The 15,677-nt window shown below is 41.7% G+C and overlaps 1 protein-coding gene across 6 annotated transcripts in view; it reads left to right on the top strand.

The window, feature by feature from the left end:
• The first annotated feature begins 275 nt into the window (after positions 1-275).
• Positions 276-15,677, top strand: part of EPB41L2 (erythrocyte membrane protein band 4.1 like 2) — a 108,357-nt gene continuing 92,955 nt past the window's right edge. For 5 of the 6 annotated variants that reach the window (XM_084201505.1, XM_084201508.1, XM_084201506.1 and 2 more), the window contains exons 1-2: positions 276-317; positions 3,999-4,080. The gene's annotated coding sequence lies outside the window, so the exon portion shown is untranslated. The remainder of the gene's footprint in view (positions 318-3,998; positions 4,081-15,677) is intronic. The other variant, XM_084201504.1, reaches the window with a different exon arrangement.

Here is a 15,677-nt window from a genome sequence, read left to right as displayed (position 1 = left end):
CCTGAAGCCCGTCCCGGCCCCAAGATAGAACCGCACCCCCGACGGGCAGCGGCCGCTGGAAACGGCCCAGGAAGAGCGGGCGGGGGCGAAGCGCTGCCCGCAGAGATTGACGACTGCGCCAGCCAATGGCGACGCGGAGAGTGCGGGGGCGCGGCCAGCGCATCTAGACCGGGAAGGGACGGGGGCGGGGCGCGGGGGCGGGCGGGGCGCGGATTGGCCGGGGGGCGGGGCCGGCGGGGTTTTCTCCCGGGCTGGGCTGACGGCCGCGGCCGGGAACTTCGGGAGCGTGCGGGCGCCGGCGGCCGTTCGAGCGGCAGGTACCAGCGGGAGCGGTCCCGAGGGAGCGCGACTTACGCCGGCAGTGGGGAGCGGGGGATGGCGGGGAGGAGGGGGTCGGGCAACCGTGGCGCTGCGCTGGCGGTGCGCTGGGGGCCGCTTTGCCGCGTATCCGTCGCCGTTTTCACTGGTCCGCTCCGCTTGCCGCGGGATGCGGAGGCTGCGGGCGGGGCCGGCCCGGCTGATCGTGTAGAGCTGCCCCCTCCCTTCTTCCTTCCCTCCTTCTGTGCTGGCCCCGAGCGGCAGCGGGGCGGGCGGATGGGGGCTGTCAGCGCCGCGGCCGGCAGGGGGCGGCAGCGGCCCCGAGGACGCGCGTCCGGGGGCGGCGGGGGCGAGCGGCTCCGAGCCGCAGCCCCTCCGCCCCGGGCGGGCGGCGGATCGGCTGGCGGGGCTGGCTCCTCCCTCCCTCCTTTTCCCGCAGCCTTGGGCGCTGGTCCCGGCGAGGCGAGCCGTGCGGGGCCGCTCCTCGCTGCTCGGTTCCAAGCCTCCCTCGCGGGGCCGCCAGCACGGGCAGTGCCGCGCCCGCCGCCTCCGGCCGCAGCTTGGGGCACCCCGGCCGGCGCTGCACGGGCTCCCGCGGTCGCTGCTGTGCCCGCATCCGCCGCGCTCTTGGCTCGCCCGCCTGGTTCGGGGCCAGAAGAGAAGGCGTGTTTTTTCCCGGAAAAATATGTCCCGATGGCTGTTGGTGCCTTTCCCGCACCCGTCGCGTGAATGCCGCTTGAAGAGAAGCGGTTGGTTTCCTAATTTCCTTCCTCCCGGAGCACCATTCCTCTCCTCCTGATAACTTCATCTGTTTGCATCTTGGGCTGTTCCTTTCTTTCGTCTCTAAGTTAGCAACTGCAGAAAAATGAGCTAAATAGGCCCCCGCACTGACGCTGTTTGCCAAGAATCAGATAGGGGGTGAAATCGAGGAAGATTTCACATCGCTCATTTCCCTTCTCTTCAAGATTAGGGTAAAAATAAGTGTAGAATCCTCTTATAGGGTTTGTGTCTACTGCTTTAAAATAAGGCCCCCTTTCAAGATGTGAGGACCTAGCCTCTGAGCATTATACATGGAGAGCTTTAAAAAAAAAATTTGTTATTTATAAATTTAGGTCCGAAGTTCTTTTCCTATTATTGTTCTTTTGTAAAGCTTTGATTACAGTACTCTGAAGTATGAATGCACTCAAAAGAGCAATTAACACCGTGGTAACATTTTTTTAGTGCGCAGCGTTCTTTCACAAGTAAAGATTCCACTGAGTTGAACTTAATCCCTTTTGATGTTAATAGTGTTGTCCGCACATGTGTATGGCTAGAAGGATTGCTGATTGACATCAAGGGAGTTGTTTTGAGGGTTTGTCAGCTTAATGATTATGATTTCCACCTTCCAAAAAAATCACTGCTATAGAGCAAGTAACAGCCAGCTCAAGTAAACTTAAGGTGCTTTGATACCAGTAATAACTGGCCAGCAGTTGATTTGGTGTGGGTTTTACTTCTTGTAAAGCTCTCCAATACCAGTTTTTATTTAAAATTATATATTCTATATTTGCTTTAAGGCACATGTGTTCATTTTCTTAGCTTTATAGCCTTCTTTTCTGTCTGCTGTCATGGGTGCTTCCAGAGTATTAGTGAAATGCAAAAAGCACGGTTCTACACTTAGCCTTCAGCAAATTTTCATCAACTTGTGTGTATACAGTCCTGCAGAGGTTGAAATGAGAAGATGTTTCTTTCAGAGACTAGCTAAAAGAAAAGCTGTGTCCTTTAGCATCATGTTTTGAACAGCAGAAAAACTGAATCCCTAAGCTACAGTGCCAGCCAGTTGCAGAACAGAAGCAGTTTGGTGGCACCCTGGGTTATGCAGCAGTGGCCCTGGAAGGCCATTCAGCAGAAGCACTCTGCTTCAGCTTCTGCTCTCCTCCCTTTCAAGTTTCCGTTTCTGCTGGCCACGCTGCTTTCTGTCTGCTGTTGACCTCTTGGTGGGAAGCTGAGCTGCTTTCTTTTGCCTAAATTGCAACATCCTGCTGAGTTTCATTACCTTTGGGCTTAGAAAATGACCTTCCCTTCAGTGTTTTCTGAGGTTATTGATCTCAAAAATTTCTATCAACAGTTTGTACCTGTGGCAGATGAGCTTGCATTGAAAAAAATATAATTAAATGGCCTAGACAAGACTTTCAGAAATATGTGTATTCTCTCTGCACATTTGTTGATAGTGGAGAAGAGGGGGAGTTGAAACTTTTTAACATCCAGGGCTGTGTGGAATAAGCTTCCAGGCTTCATTCATGTGGAAATAGACCTTTTGTTCCACTTCTACTTGGATAATTTTCCAGTAACTGCAGTCAATTCATAACTTTTTTTTTAGATTCAAGGGCCAATACAGGTAATGTTCTGAAGCTAGTTTGGCTTCCTGATGTCTTACTGGGGATTCAGTGGCAGCACTGAGGAGCTCTCATTTAGGGAAGGTAACCTGAAGAATAACTGTATTACTTCTAGTAGCCAATATCTAAATCTGTTTTTGAGTGTGGATATAGGCAAAACGTTCATTTTTCATAGGACCAGGTCCCAAGACATGCCTTTAAAGATGAAGAATGTGGGACATAGGTGGAGGATTGAAAAGTGTTCTGGGAAGTACAGACATGTTAAGAAGGCATTGTGGGCTGTGATAAATAATTTGGACATATGTTCTCTTAAAGCTGATGTTCAAAAAATCAAACTAGGCTTATAAACAATGTTTAAAATATATGACAAAGGGAAAAAAAATCTGTAGTTGGTGGTTGTGGAGTTCCTTTTTGAACTGGCATTTTCTTTTGGCATTAATCTGGGAAGCATGTTTTAGTATTAAAGACTGATCTAATTGATCTATTTTAGGATTAGAAAGGGAGGGACCAAAATTAAATGATGGTGGGTATACCTGTTACATGGATGACAGCTATGAAAGTATTCACTGGTAGAAAAAGGATCTAAATGGTTTACATTTTTAATAGTTGTGTCTGTAATGTGTAGCTCTATTCTAATTTTTGAAAGAGGAAGTTTTCTATATTTTAGTTTACTGCATGCAAGTTTCAGTAGGTTAAAAGTCATTTTACTGAAGACTGTAGTGTGTTACATATTTGCCACTAGATATTTCTAAAGCGAGGTTGAATGCTTTCCTGGGAGGATGTACTAAGTCAAACTGGTTTCATTCTGGAATTGGCCTTAAGTAGGGGGGAGTGAGAAAAGGGAAGGTGGGCTGTGTTCCTCATTGCAAGCAAAATTAACTCAAGAAAAGCAGGGTTGGAAAACTGCTCATTGTGTACTCACACAATGGGTGGACACAAGAAGGAGGATGGGAGCAAGAAAAGGGGATGTGGAAGCGTCTGATTTTTGTAGTCTGGACTATACAAGATGTCAAACTGCATTGTAAGGGGTTATTTCTGGCTTTCTATTTTGAAAGCAGACTACTTTAAACTTTAAGGGTGTTAGACTTTAAGATAAACTGCCACACTTCTATTTTGTTAAGAGACAAAAATCAAAGTGCAAGTTAAATGATTGGGTGTGGGGCTTCTTTCTCTTCCTCTTTGTCAGGGTGTTCGCATTTTCAAAATGTTTATCGCTTCAGCACTGTTCAGTTTCACTTATCTGGTTTTCTGATTTATTTGGTGAGTTAATTTTTTGATGTAATGTGACTCTGAATTATTCCCTTACAGGCAAGCAAGATATTGTGCTGCTATCCAGTTGTCATAGTCGATTTCACTCTACAAACCTTCAAGATTCCTACTGGAGTGAAAGGTAATTTGTGGTTTATTTCTTTGGATCAGAAGATTCATTGGATGGATTTACTAAATAGGCAACATTTTGTGTTCTGTTTCAACTTCTCATTTACTTTAGCTATTGATGTGATAAATTTACATGCCTTGAGTTGTCAGTTTTGTGATATTATATAGAAAAGAACATGTAGATGATGCAGTAAATATTTTGACTTCTACTTAAGAACTTTGTGGTGTGCACTCTTCTCTGAAGGTAGTTTTACTGGTAACTTATTTCCTCCACAGACTTCACCTTGTCTTTGAGAACTTTGTAAAGATTTACAGATGAAGTGAAGGCCATATCAATAGAATATTGATTAATTGCTATTGGGTAATCAAAAAATAGCTCTTGTTTGGCTATTGAAATGAGGAAATTATGTTCCATGTATAGTATGAGATTATAGACTTGTGTGTACTGCAGGTGGGTGAGCTCAGCAAGAAGGCGGGTTTATTTATTTTAATAGACTTGGGGGGGAAAAGGTTTTTTTGCTGTAGTCTGATGTCTTAGAGGCGCTACACAAACACTGCATTACAACAACTCTGTGAGTTGGTGTTGTAAAAGAGAATGTCAGATGCCAACCCTTTGCTGTGCCCATCACAGCTGCCTTTGATGGCATAATGTTTCATGACTGCACTAAAGTATGGGATCCTTTCAAGGCCTGACTACAGTGAAGCTGGTCTTTTGTGTAAAAACACATTGTCTCTGTGGATTCTCAGAAGCAGGTAGTAGTATTTTGCTTATGTATTTCTTTGATTGGATTTTTTTTCTAAAGGAAATAAGGTGCTACTACTGTTCATCTCTTAGTGCTTTTATTAATAGTAGCATAGCTCATTAGAGAGTTCTTGTAAAGATTACAGGAAGAGCCTCTCTTTTAAAACTGGTGACTTGTCAGTGTCTAGAGGGTTAACTGGGTGTTTTACTTGATATTGTATCTACCATGGGGTTATATTTGTCTGTATCTTGGTTTCTCCTCCCTGTATTATTTCTGAAGCGTGTGATAAAACCTGTCTTTTAGCTTACCTTACTCTTACTAAGTCATGCAGCCTGTGTGTTCTGTAAGGTCATTGTTAGAAGATCTTGCCATTGAGTAGTAAAATAGGGTTAGCTAAGGACAGTTTAAAGAGAGCATGGTCCTCTAGGCTTGAGTCTTCCCTTTTACTTCTAACATTGTCTATGTGGTTTTCTGTTTGCTGAGCAGTAGCTCTGGAAAACTGTTTCATAGGAAAAAGACGCTCGGTAAACAGAAAATAAAAATAGACTCAAAAGAAACCCCCCCCCACCCAGACTCTCTGAAAGATCAGTTTCATCTTAAATTGCTTGCACTGATGACAAAGCAGAGTTTAACCAAATATTTATTGTTGAAATTGCTCCCTAATTAGTAGTGTTGTACAGCTAAATGTAACACCAGATTTTACTGTAATTTGCTGCTATCCCCTTACTGTGGGTAGAGAAGTATAGACTATAACTGTGGTATTCTTTATAGTGGCCTGGATAAGAATTTGACTACAACATTTTAAGAACACAGAATGTTATTAAGAGTATGAAAAGCTTCAGTATGTATTTAAAATGCATGATGTGCTCTCTTACCACAATGGAAAATTAGAACAGCTTTTTCTAATTTGAAGTACTCAGTTATCCTGTATATGGGATTTAAAATATATATTCTTAATTCAAGTTTTTGAATTCATATTAGGCAAACCTTTGAATTCTAACTGATTCAGCATGTATCCTCCTACTTCTGCAAATCAAACCAAAATTAATATCTGGTGATAAAAATGTGCTTGGGTTTCACATTTGTTGAAACACTTTTATTGCTTCCAGTTACTCACGAAAGCAGGGATTCATCAATTAAAATATGTCAGAATATACTAAGTATGTCCTGCAAACTTCTTTGAATGTTTCAGTTTTGGATCTGAAACTTTCAATTTCCAAACACAGTATTTTGTACTTTGTAGACATTGTTTGTAAACAATCCATTTGCTGTTTCCTCAGCTGAAAGAAAATGTTTTATCCTATTTGGCTTCTCCTTTTGAAGTTGTACTTAAAAGCAGTGTTTAAATAATACTGTAACTGCTGCTGTTTTATCATGAAGCAATTAAAGAAGTATGCCCTGTATATCATTGATCTTCTTTTAGAGGACTGAATCTTTTTTCTTGTATGACTTTTTTGGTACTTTTCCTGCTAGGGTATTTCATTATTTGACCTCAAGTCTGAAATAAACCCATTGTCTGGAAGGGAATGAGGTGGAGGGATGGTGGACTGAGTGGGGAACCTACGACTAGAACCAAAGAATGTTGTAGCATTTAATTAATTTTTAAGTCTGTGTTTTGTCTTATGGCGGCCTTGTCTCCTCTGTAGACAGCATTTGTCAAAGATTATCTTATATTATGGTTAGAGGCAGCTGCTTGAAACAAGGCTGGGATTGCTACATATCAGTGTTACTGCTCCTTCTTTACAAACCCCAATTGTAAGTGATTTTAGTATTAAACCTGTTTTGGACCTCTAATTATCTCATTAGTTAACTTAAGCTGTTGTACTTGGCCTCACTTTCCCAGTGTGCTTTCTTGACTCTGTGTGTGTGCTTGAGAATATATTACAGAGAGCAATTAATGCTTAATGAAATTTGTGCACTTACAGATTTTTTTTTCATTCCCCATCCCTCCCTGCTACCCTTGTATTTGCTTATACCAAAGCCATTGTATTTCCAAGCATGTTGAATTTTTTTTCATTCTGAAGGGTAAGACAAGTTTGTGAAGGCTGAAATTTCATAGCCTCCAGATTTTTTACTGTGTTGAATTGGTGAAACATGTAGCGTATTAGAACATTATAGGTTTTTGTCACTTCTGGATTTAGTCCCAGTGACATTTCAGAAAGTAAGGATGCTATTTGTCATGGCATAAATGCAGAATAATGACTTAGTGTTGAGGCTGAATAGTTGAGGGTTTTTTGGGAAAAAGTTTACTGTCACCAGCACATTGTTCTTGTACTGTAGAAGAAATTAAACTATGAAAAAGTGAAGCTAGGAATAGTGCAACCCTGTGTTGCAAGTGAGAAGATTCTTGGAGGAAAGGTGCCTTTTCCGTATAAATGCTCTGCAAAATGAGCTCTGTTGTGAGAGTTCTATGTCTAAAAACTTAATCCAAAACAAAAATGAAATTATGCTACAGAACACAGTAATAAATGACAGTTTTCTGACTTGGGGAGAGTGGCAGGGTCATGTGGTCGATCTAGTTTTAAAAAAACACATACATAACATTGCTGCCCCCTTCATATTACCTCATATGCCTTCTGGTTTTAGCAAATTTAGTAAAAGGTACATGACCTTACATTCTACTTTCATCCTTAGACCATTACAAGATCAGCAATCCAAACAGAATATTTGCAGTCTTAACTAAAGACCAGGTATTAAATGTGAGACTGTTACCACTGAAGGAGGAGTTTGTACAATTTTAGCCCTGATATGGCAGGATGACAAGAAGCTGCTGTAGTTCTTGTTTCTCATGTATTCTGGACTTCTTTTTGTTTCAAAAAGCATAACGAAGCTCTGTAAAAACACCCACACTTTAGCTGCAGTATACTTTGCCTGAGCTGATTTGTTTGAAAAAAATTTAAGAAATTCAACTCTGTATCTTGAGGAATCATGAGATTTTATATACTGGGCTATAAATTAAGAGTTTTATTTACTGCTTGCAATTGGATTTTTAAAGGCTAGTGTGAGAAAGGCAAAATATTGGGAGCAAATTTGCTTCACCCATTTTTTCACCTTGATAAAAGTGCGGCTTCTTTGCATTTTTCAGATCTTCTGCTCAGTTTATCTGATTTTTGATTTAAAAAAAACCCCAAAAAACCCCAACTCTTTCTTTAGTTGTAATCCAAGGTGATACCTAGTATGAGACTGGTTGGCTTACCATGCAGTCACTCAGTGGTGGTACATTGTGCCTTGGATAAAGGACAAGACATGTGCTGTACGTAGCATGTTAACACTTTGGAATGGGACCAGATAAAAACAGTTTTTATTGGGTGAACTGTTTAGTCACTGACGTGAGCCCTGATTTTGTGTCTTGAAACATCTTGTCTCAAACTGTTGAATGATGTGAGAAGATTAATTTGCCTGATGGAGTCACTTGCAAAAAAAGAGAGGCAAAGAGGCTAGGGTGTTGTGGTCCACATGTTAAGCCTATCGAAGTCACAATCAGCCTGCTTCATTCTTTTACTGCTGACTGACCTTTGCTTGCTCATAAAAAATATTCATTTAGAAAAAAGTCTGTGGATCCTTCCTGTTCAGAAGCTCCCAAGGATCTTCTGTTTTACTCATATTTAAAACAAGTCAGATTATCTTTAATGATTTTGGTTAAATGCTTTAAGACTTGAAGTAGTTACGCTACAGAGATTTTTCTGCAAGTGTTATTTTTAAAATTCTGAGTGGGTTTTCATGCTGTATTATTCCCAAGGTTAATAACAGTACATGACTCTTGCTAGAAGGCTCAGTATGTAAGCAGTTAAACTAACAGCTCAAGACACAAGTGATTTTATGTTCTGTGACTATTTTTAGATCTTTGGTTATATCAAGAAGGTGAAAGCATAAGTGCTTATTTTGGGAGAAATGTGGTTTTTCTCTGCTACTTCATTTTGGGTGTTTGGTAATATTTTTTTTCTTTTTTTAGCAGCCTGTCTATTGCTTTGTTTCAGGTAATTCAGGCAATATGTTTGTATGTGTCCCCTGGTGAACTGCTCATGAAGGTAGCAACTTAAATTAAAGGAAAATAAAGTTAATATTATCAGAGATCTTATTTATTGTAACATTATTAATTGATTTAATTAAAATTAATTAAAAGTCGTTTTTGTAGCTTGTCAAATCTTGTGTGTTCTTTCATCATACTCCAGTTTTTCAGTGAAAAATGGAATAAAGATGATACCTCTGTTTTTGAGAAACATTGGTTTGTGTGGGTTTTTTTATGGGTATGGAATTTTCGATTTCTTTCAGAGAAGAACAGCTTCTGCTGACTGGTTTCAGGTTATGCCTCCCACCAGTTGGTTGTAGCCAGTCACTTAGCTCCAGTTATTGGCACTATATGTGATTGTGGGCAGACTCTGGTGTAGCAGTGAGGCATCCTAAAGAAGGTCTAGGTAGGAAATTCCCCAATTTAATGGTCCCATTAGAAAATTCCAAACCAGGTGCTGCTCACTTACTTCCCCTCCCCCTGCTTCTCCCATTTGGTTGGATAGAGAGGAGAATTGGAAGCACAAAAGGTAGAGATTGTGGGTTGAGATAAGAGCAATTTACTGGAAATAGCAATGAAATAAGAAAAGAAGCGGAGGAAGAATATTAATAACAGAGTGTACGAGGGAGGTGAACGAGTCACATGTGAGTGCTCCCTACGCAGGGCCTGCTGAATACTGCACTACCACACTACACAATGCAGAAGGGACTCCTTCCCCTGTCCCCAGAAAATGATGTGAGGTGATGTAGAATAATCTTTGACTCCTGGCCTTAGCCAGGCCCCCTCTAGGCTACTGTAAAAATTAACCCTGTCCTTGCTTAAGGAAGAATATTATCCTCCCCATAGTCTATACCATTCATGTCATGCACAAATCCTACACCTACTAGCTATATATGTATATATATATACACACATAAGCAAAGATATAATTTCAGTAGTCAATGCCTGTCCCTCCAAGATGTCCATTGAGTTAATTTGGTCCGTGACTTTGGGCTCTGTACATCCTAGATGTCTTCCAGGGCAGGAGTGCTGCCAGGTGGTTGTGAGCTAAATCAGGAGCCTCATGTATCTGGAGCAGACCATATTCAGTGCCCATGGTAGCTGTGGCACACAGTGGCAGTGCCATTCACAGCCAGTGTTATAAAAGTCAACATTACAGACTGCTCTCACCCAAAAATCAAATCCCTTTGAGGTATGCACTGTGTTTCCCCATCCCTCTGCATTACCCAGCATCTACTCGAGCCAAAACAGTCGCACGGACAGGTTTGCCTTTGCTTTAGGCAGGACCAGTCCAAGCTGATATTCCTCAAATGCACCGGGCAGACTTCATCCCCTTCTACGGTAGGTGGGGGATTTGGCTGGGCAGGACCAGCTCGATTGCTGGAGCCTCTGGAGTTAACTGAGCCAGGCAGCCTTTGCTAAGTGGAGATTGCAGTGTTGGAGGGCCCATCACCCACTGCTTTCAGCGTGGTTTCTGACAGTCCATGGCTCTGCTCAGTTTTCCCAGAGGCTGGCACACGATTGGGAATAGGGTACAGCACTCAGTCCTGTGCTCCTGGCCAGGTGTCTGTGAGACTAGCTCTGAAATGAGTCCTGTTGTCCGACTCGGCTCTCTGAGGGGTGCCATGGTGCCGCAGGACAAGGCCCGAGATGGTGTTCTGGGCAGTAGCGTGGGGCACGGGGTCTGTATCCAACCTTCCAGGGTTGTTTCCACCATTGTAAGCATGTAGCGCTTGCCTTGGTGTGTCTGCAGCCCTGTGATGTGGTGATAGGCAGGCCCTCCCCATATTTGTATTTCAGCCACACACCATGGCGGCCCTCCCTCCTTGGCCTGCTTGATTGCAGCCCGTGTTTCACAGTTACGGATAACTTGGGATATTGTGTCCGTGGTTAAGTCCATCCCTCAGTCACAAACCCATCTGTGTGTTGCACTGCTCCCCTGGTGGGCCCACTGAGCCAGAAATTACCTTTATGTTGCCAGTGCTTATCCACCTGAGACACTTTAATCTCGGCAGCTTCATCTACCTGTCTGCTGTTGTGGTGTTCTTTGGTAGCCCAGCTCCTGGGTACATCTATGTGACAAAGGTTTATGGCCAACTCCTTCACCTAGGCAGCGATGTCTTACCATGTTCCAGCAGCCCAGATGGGTTTCCCTCTGTGCTGCCAATTGACCTTTTTCCATCGTTTGCTGCCATCTGTGAGTCAGTGTAGAGGTAGAGCTCTGGCCATTTCTCTTTCAGCAATATCTAAAGCCGCCTGGTTGGCTTTCAGCTCTGCTCTCTGGCTTGATCCACCTTGTCCCTCAATAGCTTCTACAGCTTGTTGTGTAGGATTTCACATGGCAGCTTTCCATCTTCAGTGTGTGGCAGGAACTGTCAGTAAAGAGCAGATTGCTTTTCATTTTCTGGTGGTTGGTTGTATGATAGGGCCTCTTCAACATGTAGTACCTTCTCCTTTGATTATGGTAGTCTGAAATTTTTACCTTCTGGCCAGTTCTTGCTGACTTCCAAGATCCCCTGGGTGATTGGGGTTTCCTATTTGAGCTTGCTGTGTGATCAACACAACCTGCCCAGTCCATGTGGTGTCAGTGATGGGATGCGGGGCTGGGACTTTCCCTTTGAGCATCCAGCCCGGTGTTGGCAGCTGGGGAGCCAGGAGGAGCTGTGCTTCAGTGCCAGTCACTTCTGGGACAGCTGAAGCTCCTTCATAAGCTGCTGGTATCTCAGCTGGGGCGTAACAGGCCTGGGATCCCTTGCACCCCTGACTGCAGAAATCACAGGCTTATCTTTGAGTCTCCCTGGGTGCTTTTTGCCAGAGACTTCAGGAAGGACCTTTCTTCCTGGCTGCAGTCAAAAGCACATTTTTCACATCTTGTCCTTTTCCTGGCTACTACATGAACAATCTCTTGTTCAATTTGTTCAAAAGCTTGTTGTTGGACAGGACCCCACTTGAAATAATTCTTTTTCTGGGTCACTTAATTGAGAGGATTTACGATCTGACTGTAATCTGGCATATGCATCCTCCAAAAACCCACAGTGCCTAGGAAACCTTGTGTTTCCTTCTTGCGTGGGAACATGGCTACTATTTTGTTGACCACATCCACTGGAATCTGACAATGTCCATCTTGCTGTTTTACTCTTAAAAACTACTTTCTGAGATGCTTCAGGTATAATACTATTTTAGGTAAAATATTAGTTCAAATACCTAACTGGTACTTGAAAAGCTGTGTGGAAATTCTCTTACTGAGTTTTTTGGGTGTTGCAAAGGCTCAAGTAACTCTCTTTCATGACAGAGCAGTTAGCTTGGTTTTAATCCAGAAGCAAAGTTGGAAAGTTTTGCAGTGTATGTGTCTTTAATAAAACTAAAGAGAAACAAAATCATAGAATAGCAAATTTGTCATCTGTCAAAGCAAAGCTTCATGAATTTTAAATATTCTTATTAGAACAGCAAGATTCTGCTATAATGGGAATTCCACCTGTACCATTTTCCTAGTTGCTTGCTATTACTAGGGTATTAGCACTTTTTTATACAAGACAATTCTGCCATTCGATTTTTGCAAGCCTAAAGTTATTTCCATTTTTCAGTAGCATAAAGTAAAATTACAGATTTTTTTCTTTAATGTATGTTTGCAGAGCATTATTAGCCTGAAATCATGTGTAAATTATGATAGCATAGAGGGAAAATGTACCGCTGTGTAGGAGTGAATTGGAATTGGGGATACTTGGGATGTTTCTGACTATGATTCATTATTTCTTTGTCTGGTTTGGAGGGCTTTGAGTGTGGTTTTTATACCTTTGATCATGTCTGTCTTACTCGTGCAAACATTTGAACAGCAAATTCGGTCACTAACTAGATAGTAATTCTTTTTTCTTCAATACTAATTATGAGCTAATTGAAGTAGTGATGTCAGTGGGCAGCTCTGTGTCCATGGATCATACTTTTGAACTATTTGCTCCTATTATGGAACCTTTAAAAAGAAGAATGCACTTAGGAGACTGAGTATCTCTAGTCTGTATGGAGGTTGTGTTAAGCAACAGAAGTTGGGATTTTATTTTCAGCAGTAGATGTACTGTTGCATGGTTTTTCCCCCTCTCCTCCAGTTTCTGCTCTAAAGGTCTGGTTCACAGGATTTTCTCCCCTTCATCCTTTCAGCTCCAAACAAGCCCTTTGTAACCTCTTCTCCCCACTTGATTTTCTTCTGTTCTTTTTTGTTTCCCCTTGACTTAAAGTAAACACTGCTGTTGTTTACGAAGTTCTGTGCTGCTGAAGAATTGAAGATGGCTTTCACTCTGCTAGTCATCGCTAAAGAAACATTTGTAGTGAGTTGAGAGTGGTCTGATGGTTCCATGCTGTGAAGTTATGCAAAACGTTTTGCCTCTGATGTGAGCAGTAAAATGTTACTTGATCCACAGCTGTATTTTTTAAATGCAACACTATTTTAGTATGGGAGGCTTCTTGTTGCTTTATGTGAAAGTGATCACATTCAGCTCTCTAGCTGGAATTGAAGCAGTCACCTCAGAATACTTTCGTTAAAAATAGGCAACATAACTATTGCTACATTGAGATAATCTAATACAGGCCTTACATCAACATGATTGTAACATAAAGACTCTTATGTAGAATTAAGCTAAGTTTAATATACTTCCATATTCAGCCAGCACTTCTGACGTTTTCTTCTGAAAACAGCTGTTGCTTCTTTCACCCCCCTGGACTAAAGGAGATGCCTGGTAGGCTATTAAGGTGTATCTTCCTTTGCATAAAAACCCTTTCAGTTTTCTGACCTGTCTTTGTACTTGAAAAGCGCTGCCATAGGCTACACTTACTTCAATAGTACACATCAATTCACATGACAGAACTGTCTTTGCTGATACCCTGAAGGCTGGTAATTCTGCAAAGGGCTTAAACAGTCTGCAAGAGTTTTACCAGTAATTCAGTGCTTTTCAGCCAAGAGAGTGTACTACTGTGTTCAGTTTTGAAGTTTTTTCCACTGATTTGTTTGTAGTTACTGTTTGGAATTATTTTTGTGCTTTGTTGTATTACTGCTCTTCTTTAAAACAGACTTGCAAATTTTAGTGTGGAAGTTTTGAAGAACTGAAAAGAAAGATCAAACTCTCCAAACTCTTAGCTTGCTGTTACGCAGGGAGAAGTGGTAACAAGGGAAAAGTCACTGCATGTAGAGTGCGTAGTTACAGGGATCCTGGGCTTTGACTTCTACTGACTTTCCATTTCTGATTGCTAAATGGGGCTTAACTTTTGTGGTGAGAACTATAAGAAAAGGAGGACTCTAAAGTAGCCTTTTTTTTTCCTGTGGGTCACTTATGTTTTTTGTTCTGCAGCCTTTTGTACCCTGGTAGGACAAGCTGTACTTATTTTGCCTAATGGGTTAATGCCTTTTTCTCTCAGAGCTGGTGGGGTTTTGTGGTTGTTTTTCCAGCTTCCTAGTGCAAGTGGTGATACTTAAAGGTTTGACTCCCAGCTAGTTACTAAATAGCATAAAGTGGAGAAAGTGAGAAGTAATCGGACTTGCAGTCTGAACTGAAGCAGCATTGCTGAAGGTTTGTGCTCGCAAGACACTTGAGGCAGCATAGCAATGTGTGATCAGTAAAATATTGATTTGTTTCCTGTAAATAGTTTTTCTAATGTGATGAAAATTTTGATTCCTTTATGCTCAAAATGTAGAGATGGGTGCATTAAGAGATTTCTGAATGTTTTATAATTATTTTCTTTTTGGTGGTCTTGTGACTCTATTATATATGTTTGCTCTGTAGCTTACATAAGCTCAGGAGACCAGAGTGTTGTTAAGTGTGAGGTATCTCCTGACCTTTCAGAAGAGTTTGAGATGCCATTGAGAGTTCTAAATCAGATCTGGCAAATTCTTGTAGTAAGATGTCACAGACCTTTGAGTTTTTTCTCCTCCCCGTAGAGTCTGAAAAATATCGTAACTTGATTTTTATTTTTATTTTCTACCAAGTTAAGAAAATTAAGCAGCTTATGTTCTACAAAGCTGGCAAGTGAACTTGTCTGATGTATTTTGTGTTAAGTATTTCTAACATAGCCTACTGAACTTGGTATGGTCTTCAAAAGAATATATATGGAATTTGGCATAATCCTTTCCCTGGGTGACACCGTAGTGCTTTATATATTGTTTGTATCTGAAGGTGTTTCTGTCTAAGGCATCATTGCATTTTGAAAGTGTCCATTAGTACACAGATTGGAAGTAGATGGACTACCCAGCTGTGAGTAAAGGTTATAATTTGATTTAGGACATGATACTTCTGTTCCCATGCTCAACTGATGTGTTCTTTGCTTCCAGGCTTAAGAGGTGAGTATGCCCAGTAAACTGCCACAAATTCTCTGTGACAAGACTACAGAAATGATGTTATGAGTTATTTGTAATCTGAGGAATTGTTGCAGCCCAAATTTCAGGGTGACTCTCTTAAGTTTTGTGTTAGGGTACATTCATAACCAGTGTAAGCAGACTCAGTTTGAATACCTGCAAAACCAGCATGAATATTTAACCAAAATTCTCAACACAGTTGCGTTTTTTCAATCTACATCATCCTCTTTGCATCATTAGTTCATACACCTGCAGCAGGCACAGCTTTGCAGCTGCACCTCTGCTTTTATGGTCAGCTAACTGTTGACACGTTTGAGTTGGAGATTCTTTGGGTTAAAAGCACAAATTAGTTTACTTTCTGAACATATAATGGTGGTGGATGGGGAGGAGATGGAAGAAACCCAGAATGCAAACTCATAAATCCTGCAAGATGAATAAACTGGATTTAGAGATCCCATCTATCAAATATTCACTGAAATTGTCTTACATTGCTAGATTTTCTTCTCCTAGCTTATTTCAAA

The sequence above is a fragment of the Fringilla coelebs genome, assembly GCF_963513975.1.
Source record: "Fringilla coelebs genome assembly, chromosome: 3".
Taxonomy (NCBI): Eukaryota; Metazoa; Chordata; class Aves; order Passeriformes; family Fringillidae; genus Fringilla; species Fringilla coelebs.
The sequence above is the reverse complement of the archived record's forward strand: the minus strand, read 5'-3'. Positions and strand labels throughout refer to the sequence as shown.